Source organism: Anser brachyrhynchus, assembly GCF_964034855.1.
Source record: "Anser brachyrhynchus genome assembly, chromosome: 3".
NCBI classification, from domain to species: Eukaryota; Metazoa; Chordata; class Aves; order Anseriformes; family Anatidae; genus Anser; species Anser brachyrhynchus.
In genome coordinates, this window is record NC_137696.1 from 92,105,767 (window position 1) to 92,128,223 (window position 22,457).

Below are 22,457 nucleotides of genomic sequence, written 5' to 3' on the forward strand. Positions count from 1 at the left end.
CAATCACTAGTCAAAATTATTATTTTTATCAAGTGAATTTGCCTAATTCTAATTTAACAACCCCTCATGTCTTTCTGCTGTGGCTGGATGACATGATATGGCTGGTTGCCTAACACAACTAACAGAAATAAAAATAGCTTCAAGTAATTTATTTTTTTTTTCCCAGCTAAGCTAAGTGCCACGAGGTATGAGTGAATTTTCTTTCAGTCAAGCTAAGATAGTAATTTTCATACACATTTCATTTTTCATTCACAGACAAGAGACTTGTATAATGAGTTATCCAAGGTGCAGGATCTTTGCTTTGAAGCAAGTTAGGCCACCTTCTATAACAAGATGTAGGGTTGTTGGATCTCTCTATGTGTGTTTTACTTTATGGCAATCACCAAACCATTTAATATACTTATCATATTATGGGCTACTGTTCCAGCCCTTGCACTAATATTATTATTGGTACAGGCCAGCAAGATTGACTCACTGTGGAGACTGAGAACCTAGGAAAGTGCCTGCCTTTCCATGTCATCAGTTCAGGGCCAAAGACCAAAAAGTCTGGGCCAGACATTGATCCTCTGTGCAAAGAAGACAAGAGATGTTTGGAGCTGGGCAGCAGACTGATCAGTCAAACTGAGTATGAGCAGTTTGTTTCTGGGAGGATGAACAAAGTACATGGGTGAGATGGCTTCCAGGTAAGGAGGTAGATGCTTCCTGAAGTAAGTTGCACTCAAGGTGAGTTACGACAAATGATTTTAGCCATTTTTTTACTGAATCAGATTATATTGCCTCCAGCACTGTACTTAAATGCTAGCTAACAATCATTTGGTTTCATCTTCTTCAGATTAGGCATACCACTGTGAGAGGCAGGACTTCTCACAGTTTGGGACTAAGGTATGGTTTTGTCCACTCTCTCTGGCAATAAGAAAAATTTGCATCTGATTTTGACAGTGAGCTCTGCCTAAAGAATATGCATAAAGATTACCATGTTTCATTTCTGTGCTCAAAGCAGATCAATGAGCATGTTCTTCACTGCAGCAGATTTGGTCTCACACGGGGATAAAAGGAGTTTGGTGGACATTCCCTGAAGTGCATGCATTCAGCTTTGCAGTGACATAATCATCAATCCCAGCCCACCAGTCACACCTGGTGAGTTGTTCAGAGAAATAACACAGAGGCATTCACTAAGCAGGACTAAAAATCATTTACACTGTAAGAAGCTAAAGTGACCAGTAATGTATTTGCATGTTCCAAACACTACCTGCCCAATAGCCTGGTACCGTATATTGTTTCTTTCCTTTATTCTCAATAACATTTGGAATGGCAGCTTTTGCGAAGGCTGGCACTTTAGGGAAGCTCTGCAGAAGTCTTTCATTCCTTAAGTCTTTTCTCGTTGAGATTTCAGAAGAGGTAGTTAGGAGTACTCTCACATATGAACAACTCCCTAAAATACAGCAAAGCCAGCAGAAACTGTTATTAAATTAACCTCATCCCTCTCTGTGGAGCCCTTCACTCTGACCAGCTGAGTGCATTTTATTTCTATTATATTATAATCTGCTGTAAAGAGTTATGTTAGAGTGATTTCATTTTTTCAACAAACCTACTCACCATCTGCATTTGGCAAAACTCGTTGACATCAGTCTTTGTTGCTTAGCAATAAATACTTGTGCTGACTCCAGTCACAAAGAGTGTTCATTACTTTGTCATTCAGACATTTTACACAGCCTTTATGGCCTCAAAAAATGTTTATTTATGCTGGCCTTCTTGGAAGAGAAGGGATAGAGCTGAAAAAACTATACGTGGAATGAGAGGGAAGACACACCAATCTTGAAAAGGCATTGGACACAAACAGCAAAGAACCTGTAGCAGATTCATAAGCTCAATAAAAAGGAGAAAAATACCTAAAGGAAATCAATGCAATACTATTACTATAAAATATTAAAGCTGTTACAGAGGTTGCCCAACATCAACAATTTTGAACACTATTAAAGTGTATGTTTTGTGATGGCATTGATGACCACATTCCATCCATGTGTGCTAATCAAGATCTATTTAATCTGCAAGAATATCTAATATAAAATGTGCTTTGTACTTACATTCTGTGTCAGTGTGTAATCAGGTGTTCTAATTTGAACAAAATACCTACAAACTTGAAAATTTTAAAGACTTCTATGAAAATTATCTTGTTACTCATAACTTTGGAATTATTTGAATTTGTGAATAACTTTTTATAATTAGTACTAGCCCAGAAGAGAACTGCATCAAAATCTTTACGGAAAGTTTTTATTTATAGAAAGTTAAGAGAAGAAATGCTTGTAGCTGCAAAATTATAATTGCTTTGTTTACTTAGAAGTTACTGTGGCCCTCTTTTGTTTAAGTGTCTAAATGTAAGGTATTAACCTTTGGCACTCACATTAGGGAAAAAAAAAAAACCAACAACAGAGTAGGGTGCTCCAAAAAGGCAAAATTAGAATTGAAAATGAAATGGGTCACTTGCTATAGATCATGTTTTATTTAATAGATGAACAAGCTAACAAATGAATATGACAGTGAGTCATCTGAAGTCAAAAAACAGCATACTGATAGAATGTCAGATGATTTGTAAAATGCTTATTTTTTTGCTTTTATTTGTGGACACGTTATGCAAAATTAGTTGATCATTGTGCATGGGTAGCAGCAAAAATGCAGCGAAATTCAGAATATGTGATAACAAATCTGTCATGAATGGAGGGTCCACTGCAAAACCTTCCAAATACTTGGTGTATTTTTTCAGAAAATGACAAAGAAAACTTCTCAAAACTGAACTTCAGTCAGGCTTTCAATTTGGAACTGAAAATCTCTTTCTGTTTTAGAGGTGATGACTTTGATTCTGAATTAATAGAATTTTTATTTTGAGCCTTAAGAAAAACGTTAACCACATTAGTCAAGAACTACAAGCCAGGTATGTAGAGTCAGGCAGTTGGTGATTACAGTGACACACAATTTTGTGCAACCTTCAAGACCAGAAGGAGAGATTGGGAAGTGAACATTGTTACAGAAGCCAGACTATTTCAAAACGTGCAGCAAACTGAGAAGAAAAAGTGTTTCTTGCATTTCAGCTTTAAATTAAGATTTAATGCAAGTTCCCCACCTGGAAAGGCCAATATTACAGTGTCAGGGCAATATTGACCTGAATCAATTTTGGAGGGGCAAAATCATGTAGACCAGAAACTCTAACCCAGAAATCCTGATTTTAGCCTCAAACTACTGCTTCTGCTCACCAGGGTTTGCTTCAGGAATCCATAACACAGCAATGCGTTGTGTTGCATGGCCAAGCTTAGCATGCTGTGAAACAGGGCATCTTTATAGTTGTCTGAATGGATGTTCAGCTCAACCATATGCAGCAGTTAAGTGCTGCAAACTTGAAAGTCTGACCCTCAGCCCTTTTGGAAATGTCTCCTATTAAATACAACACACTGCTGAAATAGAAAGTGAAACATAAAGGCTGCTGTACTGAAACAACAAGAGAAAACTTTTTGCTTCAATATGAAGGAGAAAAATCTGAAAGCTTCTGGACAGAAGAAGATAAAAAAGAACTAAGCGTAAAGTCACATTCTAAGAAAAAAAAAAAAGAGAAGAAGAATTTGAAAGATGATAGATGACATTGCAAGGAGCCAGAGGCTGGGAATAACAAGAAACCTAAGGCTTCTCTTTTGGCGAGGCAGATATTCTTCAATACCCAAGAGAATCTGTAAAAGTTTTCTCAAGTAAAATGCTGACTTCTCTAAAAATGCAGTCAATTTAAGAAGAACATTGTATTCTTAGTGAATGATGGCTTAGGCTCTGCACTCCTGACAAGTCAGAGATCAAGTTGACTGACCAGTCACTCTCATACAGGCTTGGAACAGCTCCATCTCCGCAGTGCTGATTATATTGACATTTCCCTTTCCTCCTTCATTCTTTCCCCCCTCCTCTCTCAAGGATGTGTTTTTCTCTTTGCCTATTTCTTGTTATTTTTCACTATTTTTCCATCATAAAGGAAGGCTCAAAAATCCAGAAACATTAAACACTCTTTTAAGGAATAAATAAACCCCATGTCAAATACTGAATCCCATGTTACTTAGACAGCTCTGAAATCACAGAAAAATACCACCCCACTCCCACTCAGCCTGTGTTGGACTAGAAACTTTTTTTTTTTTTAAACTTTTTTTCAGTTCAATAGCCTGAGAAAGTTCAAAGATGATAATCTGGTCTGCTCTGGATTTCAAAGCTGCAAAAAAGATTATAGAATCACAGGATCACTAAGGTTGGAAAAGACCTCCAAGATCATCTGGTCCAATTATCCCCCTACCACCAATGTCACCCACTAAGCACTACGTCCAACCTTTCCTTAAACACCCCCAGAGACAATGACTCCACCACCTCCCTGGGCAACCTGTTCCAATGCCTATCTACTCTTTCTGAGAAGAAACGTCTCCTAATTTCCAACCTAAGCCTCCCCACCACAACTAGGTTCATGAATTAAATTAGTTAAATTAATTAAAGATTAATGAATGGGAATGGTACAGCTACAGCAGTCCCTCTTCCTTGATGGGGCTCTTCGGTGCCTACTCAGGACACTAAGGAGCAGGATCGGGAATACACTGCTGCTGTCATGAACCTGCATCTGACACACAGCCACACTGGGCAACTTGTCAAGCAATGGCAGGTTGTGTTCTCTGACCCTGATGTCCTCTCTTTTGGCCCTAAGCTTGGTGTTAGCAGGCTCACTACTTAGCTCCTCAGTTCTGCCTGAAGCAAGCACTGGCTTGGGCAATAGGATTCTGCAGAGGCGTTTTTTTCATTCTGCATCAAGTTAGTGGCAAGGAAAACTCACAAGAGGCATCTTTACATGCAAGTTATGCCATGAGGGAAATGTGCCTATAGCTTCCTTGCATTTCTAAAAGATAAAGCATTCAGCAAGGATTTGCAGCACTCGGCAGACTGAGTCAGTGAAATCAAGAGACCATAGTAATAACACCAAATCAGACATCACAAAGATAAAGTAAAAGGGGCTAGTGGGAAAGTGGAGTTGATTATCTGTCATTCCTTGACTATTTCTTTTTCATTACATATGTCATTTCACAATTTTACAGTGGTTCACATGGTCAGGTACAATGATAGAGCTGCGGGAAAAGAATTGTGTGCTTCATATTTTGCCCCACCTGGGGATGAAGCCCCAGATTCAAGAGTTTATTTCCTTCTTGATGGATACTTCTAAGCTTTAATCAACAAAATGGATCAATGACTCACTTCTTACCAATACAACTCACATTATATTTGTTCATTTCCCTAGAGTTGAGATGCTCAGGGTAAAAGCAAAAGGCTGTTCTCACCACTTCCTGTCCTTCTCTCAAAAAGAACTGTTTCAGGGATTTAATTTGTCATCCCTGACTTTCCCAATCTCTCTCTGTTAGTGGGAGTGTCCTGTGACAGGAAATGTCCCTGTCTGTAGTGTGTTGAGGACTTTTTCCAACTAAAAATAGGTACCAGAGCTATCTTCTAGTTTGTTCCTGTTGTTTTGTACTAAATTCCAAATGTCAAACATAATATAGAGCTTAGAATAAACTCAACCTTTTATGCCATTTAAACACAACAAACTACTTCTAATAGCCTGCTTTTCAAATGTACTTGAAACCATGCTAAGATTTGCCATGCTGTTCATGATGTGTCCGCACTTTGGATAGAGTTGGCACATGATACATCTCCTAATTTGTTTTAGAGATTAATATTTACATTATGGAAGCACTTGGGTGACAACTGAGAATGAAGCCACACTGCGACCAGTATATGGTCTCATCACCTTAGGTCTGAGGAAAGGAAGCACCTTTGAGCTTAAGGTTCACTATCCCAAAAACTCAGTGGGTTAGTGGAAGACATATGTACATCATTAGTGTTGTTACTGCTGAAGTTCAAATCCCAAATGTAAAATTGTACACCGAATCATTGTTAATTGCTATAACATTCAACTCCATGTATCTTACTTCAGCTAGCACATACTCACTCTGTACATGGAAAATATAGTCTAATTAGTTTCTTCTAATAGAGATGTAAGATATGCCAACAAAGTACAATGCTTGCATTTATTGTGTGAAATATTATGTAATTAGATAAGTCCTGACAGAATGGCTTGTAGAAAAGACTCAGAACTAAGGAAGTCATATATTCTGATTTCAGAAGCATCTAATTTTATTAGGACTTAGTTGGTACTTCATCTCTTTTCTCTGTACATTAGTCAGTCTAACTGGAAAACTGGTTAAAAGCAGGGCTCTTGAGTCTGTTCAACTCAGAAATAAAAACTGCTGGTTAAACACGTCCAAGTGTGACACTGTGAAAACAGTATCTGTTCTTTCTGGCAATTCCTTAGTCATCAGAACTAAAGCTGTGAAAAAAATAACGCACGTCAGCAATGACTTTTTTTTTTTTAAAAAAAAGCCCATTAATAATTACAGCTCTAACAAATGGCATGCTGAACATTTCAAATCCAAACTCAGTGGAGCAGCACTAACAGTTTACTCCTCCTATCACCACCATTAACAGGTCAAGACTGCAGAGGGGGAAAATGTTTAATTTTTGGAAGTGAGTGGGATCAGAGGTTCTGATTGCGTGGCCCTGTGTACCTGAGTTTTTGCTAAGAGTGCAGCTGAGGAAAAGGACCTGATTTGGAAGATGGATGTGACAGTGATGAAAGCAAATGGAACACTTAAGGGAAAAGGAAAGGTAAATTTGACAGGCAGAGTGGGACACATTTGCCAGTTTCAACAACACCTGCCACAGCCAATGAGCATCAGCTTGCCAATACGACAGAAACTTCTACAGCAGCATCTCAGTTCAAGTCATTCATTACCAGTACAGCTGCTGGGGATAGCTTTGCAAAGAACAGCATGTTGAGCATGTCAACTTTGATGGGATTTACTGGAAGATTTCCTTTTACCTTTTGATCTAATGTGGTTGAGCTCTGTGAATTTTTTATGACATTTTGTCTAAATCTGCCCCTCCCCGTGTTGGCAAGCCTCCCAGTGCGCCCTCCAAACCACCTCTTTGCATCCTATTTGTGTTCTTGCCTTCATCTGGTTTGCCCAGCCCTTATTCTTGGAACCATTTATCCGTATTTGCATGTCAGATGTCCATACCTTTCATTCAACTTTTTCTTACAGTTCACTTCTGTAATAAGCCCATAAATATAATGAAGAAAAGAGACTATTACCAATTTTTTACTTCTAATTTTTACTTTGTTTTGATTTTGATCATTCTACATGTAAGCTGCAAAAATCAAAATGGAAATAAGTAAAAAAAAATACAATTTGCTAAACCACAATGAGCACATTTTGATTTACAAGACCAGACAAGTAGTCAGAAGCTATATTCAATTTCTAGCCAATGTTAGACAAATAACAGAACAACTTCTTGCTTCTAGGAATATACAAATTTTATTGCATTAATGGAGGATTTTCACCTTCTTGACTTTGTGAAGGTGATATAGAAACAAGTACATCTCGTTCTGATGATAATCAAATGTGTGATGGGGTGAAATTCATTTACTCCCTGCTGTGTTATACCCAGTGATGTTAAATTCAGAATTCGAATGCATGCCTGTGCAATTCCTCTGCAGATAGGAATGCTTTCTTTCCTTGAATATTAAAACGGTTTTGTGGTATGAAGTAGAAAATTTGTGGTACAAAAGATCCTGAGAAAATAATTGACTCTGTGAATAATTTATTGAATTTACTGAAAATATTGACCTAGATTTAATGTTTCCACATTCAGAACATGGAAAATGAGTTAAGATGGTAGGTTGAGTTACCCTGGAGTGAGGCTGTTGGAACATGATTAATTTACAAAAATGAGTTGTTATGCGAGAAAAGACATTTACCTATTAAACACTGTACCTGGGTTATACTGACTTTTTCTCCACAATACAAAGAAAATATTACCTGTAGTCTGATCCTGCCAACCATTAATGAAGACAAGAGTTGTGGAAAAAGAAATCAGGAGTAATTGGCAGGCTTGAGCATGGGTGAGGACTGCAGTTCTGGATCTTCTGACTCTTCACTTTTTCTCTATCACTTCTGAGCAGATCTGGTACCTGGTCCCAGCAGACCTGGAATCTGGTCTTCACCACTTCTTCTGTATTCAAATTGTGGAGGCCATTAGAGAGTTTGGTGCACTGAACCTTAAAGTGCCTTAACTGAGTGCTAGTCTACTCCTCAGAAGAGTGGCTGCTAGACCTGCTTGTGTTTTTGACAAAACAGCATTCAACAGCAGAGAAACATCAGAACGGAAAATGTTTTTGAATGACCAGCAAGGAAAGCAAGAGCTGGAGATGGACAATTGGATAGTTCAGTAATACTGAAAGAATATCAAAGCAAAACAGTAATAAGATTAATTGTGCAGACTGATGCAGTTTCTTTTCACAGAAATCCTCTTCTTTAGTGGACAGCAGATAGCCAAGCTGGTATGATGCTAGACCTTCCAAAGAAGCGTAACATATCAGGTAGAGTACACATCTTTAAGACTAAAGGTGGACTGCACTTGCATGCATCTGCCTGTGCAGAAATACCCTTCCTAACCGCAAAGCATTTTGATCTGACTGATTTACATGAATCAGGCAGCTTATGTGAATGTACATCATTCACTAAGCCAGCTTTGCCCAGCCCCAAGCAGAGTCACTCGAACATGACTGTTGGCAAATATATCCAGAGAAAGAAGCTACTTACTGCAATCTGTCAGCTGGTTGAAGCTTCTAACAAGTATTACTTTGTAGAAATGTCCTCTGCAGGAGGAAGTTCACAATGGGGTCACATTATTTTCAGGAAAAAGAAATTATGTCAGCAAATGCTGGCTTTAAGGCATAGAGGATTAGAAGATGAGTTATGCCACTCATGAGGGAAGTGTGTAAGTGAAGGAAAAAGTCAAAAGGAATCAGATAACACAGAAGTATGTATGGAGAAGCAGTGAGGACCTCCAGGACTGTAGAAGGATGGGAGGCAGGGCTAGGAGGCTTGCCAAAAAGGGGTTAGATGTGTAGTTCAGGCTAAAACACCACTGCTTTCAGTCACCCTTTAAATTGCTGCTTGCCACTCACAAGTCTGGAACAACTCTGCGTGTGCTAGTGGCTTCAGAATAGTAATTACTTAAAAAGAAGGAGAGGATGATAAGAAGAGCATGAAAAGATATTTTCATCTTCTTTGTTTCATAGATAAGTGCCCAGGAGTAGGAAGAAGTATTTAGAAATCCCCCAGTGTCACCCACTTCGCACTGTAGCACCCCAAGCAGTCATGTACTGCACCATTAACTCCTACAAAAGCAGGTCTCTTTCATGGCAACGGTGACAGGGGATTCAGGCAGGCATGCAATTTTGCAAATGAAGGCAGCCAGTTCTAGTTATCTACTAGATGTTGCTATCTTAGAGACAGGTGTCTGAGGTCTATTCATAGTCAGCAGAGGGAGGGAATCAGACTAGCTGCTAGTCTCTACGCCAAGGTGAGCTGAGTCGCTTACTAGACTCATTGGTATGGGTCTCATTAACTATTATGTCAGGCTGGACACCTAATTCATTTGTAGACATAAATTAAGGTATCTTAATCATTCTCAGTGTTAAAAGTGCTTTATCAAATTACACTACAATTATCTGTTTCTTGGGGTATGTTGAAATCTCTTAAATCTCTTACAAGAACGGCAACCGTAAAACTTGTCAAAAGCAGGAAGGCTACAGTTGAACTAGTCCTCAAACTCCTTTAACTCTGCCCTCTTTGTGCAATGCTCTCATGCAATAACAACCTGCATATTTTGTGTCTGAACTCTTCTGAATAGGAGCTATAGGCAAGCACAGTCTCCTCTGTAGACAGAAAAGCGGCCTCTGCTGCAGAGCTGCAAACCCTATTTCACCCTTATGTCTGTGACTAAAACTTTATGCTTATCTGTCACAAGCTCACTGAACATACCCATGGAGACAATCCCCACTGTCAGGCTCTTGACCCTTGTGACCAGCAACAGCTGCAAAATATGGTACTAGAAAAAAGCCTACAGGATCCTTTAAAAGTGTAGGAATCTCTTTTCTTTGATTGTTTTTGGGCAGTCAGCCTGACAGGATCCTCACAAACCAAAGGGAATGGCATGCCCAGATTGATTATTTTCATGAACAGACCTCTGAGACTCAGGATCTTCTGTACCACAGAATTGCTGCTGCCATGTGAGCCAAGCTGTAACACTTATGAAATTTCAGGAATGGCAGAGGAACCTATCACTGACCACCAGCCGCTGAACCTCTTTCGGAAAGTGCATAATTTTTACTTCACAGGTAGCAAGCAGAGAAAACTGACTTGAAAATTACAGTTCTGCAATAACTTCAAATTGATACAAATCAAGGAATGACTACTTAAAATAACCAACTCCTTATTCCAGTACATGATCAGAGCTAGGAAATGATATTGAAGCTGGAAAGATGAAGAGATGTTTGGATATGATGCAATCACAGTTTTCAGCTATAGCTATAAGCACAGTAGCGTACACTTTGATAATGGAGCAGATGCTTCCAATTATCTTCAATAAGGAGAAGAAGGGACTTTTGAAAATGTAGCTGTCATCAGGTTGCTGTCGGAAGACTCTTGGATAGGGAACAAAAGCATGCAAAGTGTAACGTTTTACTCTCTTAGCATGTTAACTTCAAGACATTCTACAAGTTGAAAAATGTGTGTATTCTAATGATTGAAAGCAAAACAAACTAGATGTCTCACTGTAGAGTTATTTTTTTTCCTGTTTTAAAACATGAGAGGTGACAAACTACTAATGGAGTACTATTTCCTTTGATGTTCTAAAGTGTTATTCAGATTTCAATAGATTTACATACCTAAATGTGGCTACTGTTTGCTTGTATACTGCTTGTAGGTGAACTGAAAATAAGATTCCTATAGAATGGCACAGCTTGAAAAATACAGAATCACACAGCATAGCAGAGTAAACATATAAATGTAGCTCTTCTATTCAGCCTTTTTTAAGTGCTCCTTCACACCCTGGGACATGTTTCTGGTTCAGTATGTGCTTAACAGGGATGGTCAGGAAATCCAAACCATGCATCTGCTAACTGGCAAATTCATATCCTGTTACTTGTTACTTAATCTGTATTAGCTCAGGCTGCCTGCACCCTCTGCTACAGACATTCCCAGAGATTCTTATGAGACTTGTGAAGATGACAAGAACTACAGACTCTGTCCGGTGATCTGACTTGTGCTAGGCATGTGTTCCAGTCAGACCTTCACATACTCCCACTGCTGTGCTGGCTTGGTAACTGTGAGAATATGTGACATACAAAGGCGTGTGGTGTTATCACACCACACAATGGTAAATGCAGACAGAGAGGTTTTGGATAATGGTGCCCTTGCCAAGCCAGCACTGAACTCAGGATCTGTCCATACCCGTCCATATAGCCAAGCATTTTGACCATCACAAGAGCATGTACCAAAGGAGCAATCAAGGAAGTCACAACTGTGAATTTCTTCTCTTAGTACAGAATGTATTTTCATCATTTCAGTCTTGGTTCTTTTCTCTGCTTCTTCAGTTGTTTGGGGAAAAAAATAAAATAAAATACAGTAAAATAAAGTAAAATAAAATAAAATTATTAATAAAATAAAATAAAATAATGAATAAAATAAAATAAAATAAAAGCAAGCAACTGGCTAGTTATGAAAGCACCAAGTTACATCTAATTTCCCATAAATGGCTCACACCTGGTTAAAAGTGCATCACAGCTTATCTGTCTTCATACATCTGCTTCATCTGGGACACCTGGAAATGCACAGTGGTCACTGAAACAGAAACATGCTTTCAGCAGAAATTTAATGCTCCTAGCCTTGTTTTTACTTAAGATGGATCTTTTAGATGCATCTTGACTATTTAGAAAGAAATCATTTCAATTTTCCTCTGCAAAAAGCATAGGAAATTATTAGTAAAATATGAACTTACTGACAATTAAGATAACACTTTCCTGATGAAATAAATGTCACCTTTTAAAAGGTCCTCTTTTCAGTCCAATGCTTTTAGATGTGATTGCTAATTTATATGCAGTACTTGTATGTATTAGAGCTTATCCACGCTTCAGGGAAAACTTAAAAAATCCTATAGGAAAATGTTCTTTTCTTGGCAGATTTTGCAAAACCTCAAATTCTTATGACTGAAAGTAATTTAAAAAACATTCCTTTGTGGCTCTACGTATTCAGTAGCACCATCTAAAATTCTGTTTATGGACAGGAGTGTTGAAATGAATTTAAGGAACTATATCATTCATTAAGCAAACTTCTTACTATTTTCTCCAAGTCAGGTAATTGTTCTTACTTTTGGTATTCTGCCAGGTTCTCCAAATGATTTGACATTGGCCTCTCCTGGCTAATTTGTGGTGATTTGTAGAAGGAGTGGATAATGAATTCTAAATTGCAATTAGATGCCTCATTTCATTCTTCTTCAAGAACCACAGGAAACTACTAAAAATGATAGGGAATTAAAGGAATTTTGAGCTGTGGATATCACCTCTTCCTCCAAACACTGATCCAACATGGGTAAGTTAATGAATGGTAACTACTAGTTTGGATGGATACAAGTCATGGTGCTTATTAGAGTCCCTTGGGACTAGAGTCACCCTTGGGAGAGAGACTCTTTATCAGGGACGGTAGTGACAGGACAAGGAGCAATGATTTTGAACTAAAAGAAGGTAGATTTAGATTAGATATTCAGAAGAAATTCTTCACTCAGAGAGTGGTGAGGCACTGGAACAGGTTGTTCAGTTAGGTTGTGGATGCCCCCTCCCTGGAAGTGTTCAAGGTCAGGCTGGGTGGGGCTTTGAGCAGCTTAGTGTTGTGGGGGTTGGAATTACATGGTCTTTAAGGTTCCTTCCAACCCAAAGAATTCTATGAATCTATGATTATTTAAAGATTTCATTCTTTGGTAACAATGTCATTTTGTAAAGACAGTGAGTCCAAGTCCATCAGTTACGTTAGTGACACCATATACATATTATATGTTGTTATGTGTGTGCTTTCTTTACAGTGACATCATGAGTATGTCCCAGGTACAGAAATAGGGGAAAAAGCATCTTATAGTGTGTACTTGCATATTTTGAAGAACATTACCATTTCAAAAGCCATTTCAATCTAGTGTAGGTTTATCACTATGGCTTATCAATACAATTCTATCAATATTTATCAATCATTTGTTAAAAGAAAAATAATAATCTGTTCAATCTAAATTCAGATCTTTAGTTATTACTCCTACGAGGTTGGCCACATAAGCCTATATCCAAGCTATGTAAAGATTTAAATTTATATTATTATCAAAACCAAGAAATAATAACAAATTAAAAGTTAGCAACTGAGCAGATTTTCTCTGACTAGAGTGCAAGTTGAACACAGTGCAAGATGACAGGCAAGCAATTTCTGAACTTGATACCTTGTTGCTTTATTCAGTCAGTCAAACCAAGGAAGTGTTGAGACCCATTTTCCCACTTTCTGGTTTGACTAGTGACTGCTGCTAACTTTCTGAATCAGATGCTCATCTTCAGGTGGATAGAACATTTCTATCACACTGGAATCAGGGTAAAGAATAGTAAATACTTTCATGTGGAGGTCTAGGCTTTGTTGCCATAGACAACTAAGCCCTTGACAGCTTGCTACATAAAATTGTCAAGCTCAACAGAAGTTAAAGACACACACCTAGTGCTAACAAAATTCAAGATTAAAAATAATAACTAATAAAACTTTCTTTTATAGCCTTCAAGTGCAGAGACTAACTTCTGACAATACCTGAAAAACAAAGATATATTTTGGATAAGATATGAAGAGATTAGAATTAGTATGAGAAGATCAATATGCAAACTGAAATACTGAGATGAAAAATTATTTCATGACAGGAGCCAGAAATCACTCGTCTTCCAAGAGAATCATACACTCATAGGGCAACTCAGGTGGGAAAGAACCTCATGAGGTCTCTAGTCCAATGTCCTGCTCAGACCAGGGCTAGCTCTGAGATCAGACCAGGTTGCTCTATGATTTATCTGAGTCTTGAAAAACCCCAAGGATGAAGACTAGTCAACTCTCTGGGCAACCTGCTCCACTCTTGACAATCTTCATGGGGAAAAAGTTTCTCTTAACTGTCAATTTAAACCTATCTTGTTTCAACATCCGCTCACAGCTCCTTAGACATACACTACTGTGAAGAACCTGGCTCTGTTCCACTGATACCTTCCCCAGAGGCACTTATGTCCCCGAGATAGGCACTTATGGCTGTTATGTCCCCGAGAAACCATCTCTTCATCAGGCTGAACAAGCCCAGCTTCCTCAGCTCCAGCATCTCTTCACAGGGCATTTGGTTCAGACTTGACTATCTTGTTGGCTTCCACTGAGCTCTCTGCAGTTTATTGACATCTTTTCTGCACCGGGCCCCCTAGAATGGGCTGCTGTAGGCTGGATGTGGACTAATAAATATGGAGTACAGGAGGATAATCATTTCATTCAATCAACAGGTTGTGTTTCTCCTGACACAGCCCAAGAATGTTGTTGACCTTTATTGCTGCAAAAGTCACTGCTGGCTCAACTCAACTCAACTCACTGCCCACCAAGGTCCCCAGGGGCCTTTCCTGCAGAGCTGCCCCCCATCCAGACACTCCTAGCTTGTATCATGCCTTCCTACATACAGGGCTTTGCATTTTGTCCTTGCTGAGTTACACAAAATTGTCAACCCAGTCCTCTAGCCTGTCTGGATTACAACCCTAACCTTGAGTATATGAACCAGGCCCCCCTTAAGGTGTCATGTGCAGACTTAATGAGGGTACACTCTGTCACATCCTCCAGATCATTGATAAAGATGTTAAACAAGGCAGGTCCAAATACAAATGTCGGTAGTACTCCGGGGAGACCCTCAGGACATTGAACTTACCCTGAAGTTCCATCTCTGTGGCTGCCAACAACGAGACATGGATCAGCAGGAGAAGGGCTAGATAGTATGAAATGACCTTTAACATTGCAACTGCTACTTCTACATCCCCAGGCCTTTGTGATCTCCAACACAAAGGAGAGACAGCTCCACTGCGCTCAGAGTAAAAGATGAAAATGGCTTCATCTAAGTCTTGACAGCTACCTGGAGTGCATGTCTGTTTTCATAGCTGCTCAGAGCCTTATGTCTGCTTTCTCCTCTTATGTTTATTTCTTTTTTTTCCCTACTTAAATCTAGCTCAATTCATGAAGATTATTGATGGACCTTTTCGGAGATTTCTGTAAGCTGTCTGATCATACGGCAGAGAAGGGGAATTCCAGAGTAGCTTACTATCATTCTCTAGAAGTTCAAATCACTAAAACCATGTGCTTTTCTGGCAAGAGATAAGAAAGTTAAACTAAAACCTAGACAGACTAATTAAATTCAGGTTTGTCCAATAGTTGTAATTGCAGAGTAGCTGGGGACTGGGGCTGTGTTGTTATGCCCACACGGCACACTTCCTTCTGTTTTATACATACTCTCCTGCTAGACATCTTCATAGATGAGACAATGGATTGATTGGAGACCATGATCTGATCTGAGAGAAGGTGACCGGCTGAATTCCCAGCCACCTTCATGACAAAGCATGTGACTAATAGGCACAGGAGCAATCCAGCTGGGATTTTTGAACAGTGATTGCCCCAGGGAGCTTCTTCTGCAATTGGAAGAATAATAGGCACCATTTGTACCTTTCAGTGTGCAGAATAATATCCTGGGTGGAAAATCTGACCATCCCACAGACTCACCAGGTGATTCTTAATGCAGAATTGATTAAACTATACACAGTGAGATACCTGACAATAGTCAGTAGAAACTGTTCCTGCAGGTTTTGAAACGAATGTGTAGGTTAGTCTTATGTACATAGTTAAGAATAGAGAGGCTTTTTACTTAGTGTAAGGTACTCAGTAGTGATGGATCATGTATGCTCTGGAGTGGCCAGCCAGGACTGTGGGCCAGCTGGCTGTGAGAGCTGAGCAGAACAGCAGTTCAGAGTTTGTTTTCCCACCTATTTACCCTGTGCCAAACATTTTTTAACACTGTCCAAGAATGTCTGTGTTATTCTGCACTTGTAATCTTGCTGCTTTTGCAACAAGGCTTAAAACAAGTCTAAGTCTAGATAATGTAATGTATCAGTTAGATGTGAACAGGCTAGCTTGCACAGGCACTGAAGAAGTACTGATATGTTAATAGTGTTTTCCCTGCACTGATGGCACTACTCAGACAGATGAATAGACCTAGGAGAGTGCCATGCTAACACAATTAAAGTAATTCTAGCATCCTGAGCTGGTTGCTTAGAGGTAGACTGAGAATTTTTTGTAATACAGACATTTTCTCCAAGACACCAGAAAAGATGGGCTACATTTTCTTCTCTGCAGATAATACAGAATAATACAGTTCTGTTTTCCTTTGTGCAGCTGTAGGTAAATGCATTGGTGGAGAGGGAAGGATGGGGCGTTTGTAATGCTTTTGCCATTCCCTTTTGTTTCATGCTCTTTGTTTAGTGAAAAAGGCAGGGTAGGTACTCTAGCCTTATGTGAGGAAAGACAGATTTGCTATCAGTAACAAAGTTTCTCCATTCAAATGGAAAGCTGTGATCAAAAGGATAATTGGGACTGGGGTGAAGGATATTGGAAGGTGAGTCATTGCACTCAAGGAGCTGGTCTGCCTGGAAAGGTCTGTGGGGACTCTTTTCCTAAGAAATTGAGGCTTATGCAATCCTTATTCAAAAGAAAATGTCCCAAAATGTTTTCTTTAAAAAGTCCCAAAAGGTTTCCTAAAAATCTTCCACGTCACCCCTGTGACCCAGCAACCCACAGCATTCTGCATGATGTGACACAGCCATGATACCATCAGGGCTGGTGTCTGCCATTAGTGCTGTATTGCTGTGATGTGGCTATTATCTTCCACCCTGCAAGCAAGAAGAAACTGTTGAATAATATTAATATTAAACCCCAAAACTTATAATGCTGGGGAGGGCAATTAAGAAGCTGTAGCAGCAGTTTAAAGAATAGCAGCTCAGCAGAGGTTGAAAGAGAATTAAAAGCAGCACATCCTACCCACTGTCCAGTTTTAAAGATTTGTGTGGTGCTTCATGCTGAGACTTGTGGGTCTGAAGACCAAATTCTGGAAGAAAAATGAATGCTCATGGAGTTGACTGAAGGTAATATTTTACACCTTTGGAATTAAAGACACATCTAGTGCCAATGCCTGCATCCATGAGTGGCTGGCCATGCTGAGGGCATTTCAGCATGAAATGAAAGATTCACACCTTCCTTTCCCTGAAATGAACCAAAGATTTTGCCAGAGACTTTCCTGTGCTGCATACTTTAGTTAGACATGAGAACAAAATATATAAATTAACTTCCATCTACTTAGTTCACAGCTGGCTATTATCCCCTCCTTAACTAACAGGGCAAGAGGCAATGGACACAAACTGGAACACAGGAGTTTCCATCTGAACAACAGGAAAAACCTTTTCACTGTGAGGGTGACCAAGATTTGGCACAGGTCACCCAGAGATCCTGTGCTATCTCTACCCTTTGACACCTTCAAAAGCCCCTTGGACATGGTCCTGGGCAACCTGCTCTGGGTGTCCCTGCTTGAGCAGGGGGTTAGACCAAATGATCTCCAGAAGCCCTTTCCAAACCAGCCATACTGTGATCTGTACATAAAAGTCATTTTTGCCCCTATATTTAATTTTCCATTAATTATTTCAGTTTGGCAGTTGTTAAAGTAAAAACAAAAGCAAAGAAAACTGATTATGTGCAGGAGAGAAATGACCTTTAAATAATCAAGCACAATTCCAAATGATAATAAACTTCCTCCACTAATTATTACAGATCCTTTAAATGCTTTGGTGTCAATTTTACCTAAGGCTGACATTCAGAGACAGGCAAGCAGGGAAGTGGTTGGAAATAACAGGATCCTGTTGGTTGGAGATAGGGTAGAGGAGTATTTAAAACATGCCCCAGGACTCTTCCAGGGTGCAGTGTGTAGCTTGCTCAGCTGGCAAGCAGAAGTCTGCTGGTTATCCTTTATTCCATTCCTTTCTTTATTTGACATTGACCTGAGAGGGGACACTGGGTGGCAAGGTCATCTCAACTTCCTCTTTCATAATCCTTTTATTTCCTTTCCTTCTAATTTTCTTTGTCCAATGATGTCCAAAAAATTCCTGGGTTTTCAGATGCTCCAGCAATATAGTTTACTGGCCATGACACTGTACTTTTTACACACTAGAGAAGACAAAAACTGCATTAAGAAAATGCTTGTTGCAATTAGCTACCATGTAATATTTTAACAGTAGATCCAGGGAGCTCATGTGATCCAGTGATGATGTTGTGCTGTGCCTTATAGTAGTAGTTGTATAGTAGTTGTGAAGATCTTGTGATGAACATTGCATTGCCAGCCTATGGTCAGAGGCAGCATATATTACTCAGGTGTTTTATGTCCCAGCAAGTATTGCAAGCTTTCATTCTCTAGTCTAGCTTTAAAAAAGTAAATAAACAAATGAATAGGCGGGAGAAAAAGAAAAAAAAAAAAAAGAGATCAAGCACCATCCAGTGCATTACCCCCATTCCTTAGCTGCCCCAGCTGCTTAACATGTTAACTTTATCTGCTGCTGGCATATGCAAACAGTCTCTGGAAATGTGGTTGCTGTTCAGGAAACAAGGGTTGTGCAAAAAATAGAAAATAGTCACTGTAGTAAAAAAAAGTATGGTAGGTGTCTACCATAATAATATGAATTAATAATATCTCCAGAAGGGCAGGGGTGGGACAGGATATAAACAAAAACAAAGCAATGCATAAACCACAGAAACCCACCTCACAAATTATGAGTCTGTTTGTTTTTTTCTCGCTCCGTCTCTCTCTCTCTTTTTTTTTTTTATTTCCTTTTTCTTTTGGCTTCAATCAAGTTCTCATTTTCTTCCCCATTTACAGTTAGTTTTCCTCTTGGGGCGGTTTGAGCCTGATGTCACCAGAAGACGTACCCTATCCTCCCTTCCTTCTATTCTTCTCAAAAACTGGTAGTCTTTCAAAATATAAAGAGGAGAGAAATTGTCCTATCAGGTTTTAATGATGCAGAAACCAATAAGGAAAATGCTTTAATGTGATCGTCTTTGTATTTTACACAAGAAATACAAAAAGGTAAAAAGGGATTTAAAAGATCACCGTTAAGGCTTCCAGTTCTAAGGTATCAATAAACAAGTACACTGCTCACTGACAAACAAGCTCTTTGATTATTTTCCTGGCCACCAGCAGTAAAATCATAAGGACCATTATAAGAAGCAGCACCCAAGGAAATGAAAAAAATATTAGAATTGTTATTATCTATGCTTACAATAGAAGTACTGCATAGTAGATAAGAACACTGGAAGGATTCTTTTTTCCTATCTTGCATTATATCTTTCTGAACAAAACCCCTGAGTAGACAACAGAAGCTTGTTCTAATAACAAAAATGTTGCCTGAAATGAAATTCTTGACATACCAATCATTCTCAGTAGCAAAGCCATTTTTCATATAAAACATGTTTTGGAGTAGGCTTTAATGAATGTCTCAAACCAACTCATCTGGCTTATTTTCTCAAGAATGGGAGCATTTACATAAGTTTAATAGAAATTCTACCACAGAGACACCACAAATGTGCCCTGCCAAATCAGATTATGTACTTTTAAAGGACAAAAGAGTGCATGCTTTCTTCAAAACTACTTGAACATATATATATATTTTAGCTAAAATGAGTGATGGTTTTGATTAAATTTAATTGCTCACTGTGAGATTCCTCCCATTTTGCCACCAATGCGGTGCAACCAAGGAATGAGTCTTCAAATAAACATGCCTCTGACTAAACATTGTAAAAGGAGAAATTTTCTTCTACTACAGCTACAGCTTCTCCTTCCTTTTGCAGGAACTCATCTGGAATATAACAACGTTGAATAACTCCTTAAATATTCACCCTGTTGTCTCAGCCTGTTAATTCAATTGCTACAATAATTTAGTGAAAACTTTAAAGTGATAACTTTAACAGTGAATTTACCATGATCCTGCAGCGGTCTACGTTTTATCACTGCTGAAAGCAAGTTTGGTGTGCATTCTGTGATCCATTCTGCATTACTAGAATTATATGTAATGATCCTCTTTCCATAATTTGTTCTAAAAGAGATACCACACAAAATACCTAATTTGCTTTTTTACACAGATAAACAGGATGCCAGATTATACCTCAATTAACTCCCAAAAATTCACAACAAAAATATATAAGCATTTCATCACTCCACAAAAGATAACATGTTTTTACTACTAACCAGTCCTGAGCAAAAAAGTGGGAAAGAGTGATCTTTAGCTTCAGCTTCTTTGTCTGTCAGTGATTGTTTCATGAAACTTTTGAAAACAGGAAATACAAACTAGAAAATAAAAGCAGAAGGCTTTTCAACTTTTCAGTTAGCTCAATGGTTTTCAGAAATACAGAAGTTCCATTCATCTCATATTAGAAAGGAAATCATATTTCTTATGTTCCTTAAAAAGAGAGAATTTTAGTTTGTGAGCTTTAGCTCATAGTGTTGCACTGTGTGTCTCTCCAACAAGTGAATGCCTCCACACTGTTTTAACACTTCAGCATTCCTCATGAGGGCGAGAAATCAGCAAAGATATAAAGAAAACATCCCCTATGACTCCAGGCTAGTAGAGAGCACCAGGAGACAGCACTGATAGTCATGCTGACAGCCTCCATAGGCATAGCTGCAGCCTCTTGACTCAAAAGCGTTCAGATGTCTGTATTTAGCTCATAAAACAAGTATTTCATCATGATCTTTCCCTGGCCTGTATTAAATAATAAAAACACCACTGAGACAAGGTGCTGGGCCTTTTAAAGGCAGGGAATCTATGACAAATATAACGATTAAACCAACCCAACTAGTGGGTCAGGAGGCTGGCAGGAAGGGCAGCAGAAAAGAATGGCAGAAGTAACAGAGGTTTCTGCAGTAGAGATCTTAAAGAAAAAAAAAAAAAAAAAAAAAGAAGGAACCTAAAATTTCTAAGCAATCTAAAAGAGGAAATCAGTTTGTGTCACATTACACTTACATTTTATGCGGGAAAATAAAACAGGTCCCCAAAACACAACAGTTGGCTGTAGCAGCAAGTTGTTCTTCCTGAGCCGAGGAAAAAAACAGATGTCTTATAGACAGGCAAGCAGCTGCTTTCCAGCCATTTAATTGCTATTTTATATCCAATATATAGCTCAAATGTGCCACGGAGGAAAGATTTATTTATATCACATGACTCTTACTTACAAGTTGTAATCCAACTTATAAATTGTTACAAATCTGTGTTTAAGTCTCCTTCACCTGCCCTGTTTTACACTCCATCTGTGCTCCTAAACCAGAGAAAAAAACAATTGTTTTTCTATTTAATAAAACGTGTAAATCAAGTTCTTATTAATCTGTATCTGAAGTACAAAAATTCAGACCAACATTGATAAATGAAACTGGTATTATAACTTTCATCGTCACTGGAATGACAGTGTATTACTTTTTAGTGTTTTTGACTATGGGCAATCTATCTTAATGTAAAAATACCTCAGTGTAGTTTTTCCCTTAAGTTAGCTCAGTCCTAAACACAGCATCCTATTGCCAATTATGCTTCTAGTTGAGGGCGTGCACAGAAACACACTGGGAAAAGAGCAGAACAATGATTCAAGCCTGTCACACAGTTCTTAATGTCAGCCCTAAGTGGCAGGGTCCTTACATGCCAGCCTAGAAAGAGTCCACTAGGATTCCACCTTCGAGTGACAAATGCAGATTTGAAGGCCAGGATAGGTATGACTGGTGCACTGCTTCCAAATTCCTGCTGAAGCAATATGGAGGGTCTTCATATTCAGGACAAATTGATACCATTCCTTGCAGACTTTCATACAGAGACTGACTTAATGCTTCTGATTTCTCTTCGACAAACAGGCCATCAAAACCAAGAGGAAAATAATATCACATCATCTACTTTACATAATAATTCTGGGTTATAAATGTCTTATAGACATACCAACCACACAATTTGACATTACCTTTAATTTTGGGGTCACATGCCAAGAATTCATGATATCACTCAATCTCATCTGCACAGTAATCTACCATCTCTGATTAATTTAACATCCCAAACTCTTAAGCAGCTTTCAACTGCTTTTAGATCATTTAGATTCAAAATGATAACAATACAACAAGTGTAGAAGAGTAGTTTGCCAGTAAATTTATTTCTCATAGTCTTATCAAATGTACCTTTATTCCCAATGACATGACATCAGCTTGAGGACTTGAAAGAGAGGATTTTATCTGATTTATTCATGAAAAATCCATTTGTAAGGCCTTAATACCTCAGCATTGGAAGTCAGTTACATTTTTGTGGTAGGCCTTAGTGATGACTTGTAAGGTTGGGGATGGGTAAG

At 38.7% G+C, this 22,457-nt stretch overlaps 1 protein-coding gene and 1 long non-coding RNA gene across 2 annotated transcripts in view; both read right to left on the reverse strand.

Annotated features, from left to right (window-relative positions):
• The window catches only part of LOC308192415 (uncharacterized protein), a 133,318-nt gene that overhangs the window by 24,926 nt on the left and 85,935 nt on the right, over positions 1 to 22,457 (reverse strand). The gene's annotated exons all lie outside the window — the stretch shown is intronic.
• On the reverse strand, positions 458 to 21,397 carry LOC308192420. Its single transcript, XR_013948803.1, has 3 exons — positions 12,306 to 21,397; positions 11,733 to 11,790; positions 458 to 11,557 (listed from the first exon to the last, which is right to left on the reverse strand). It is a non-coding gene; the product is annotated as an uncharacterized lncRNA (long non-coding RNA).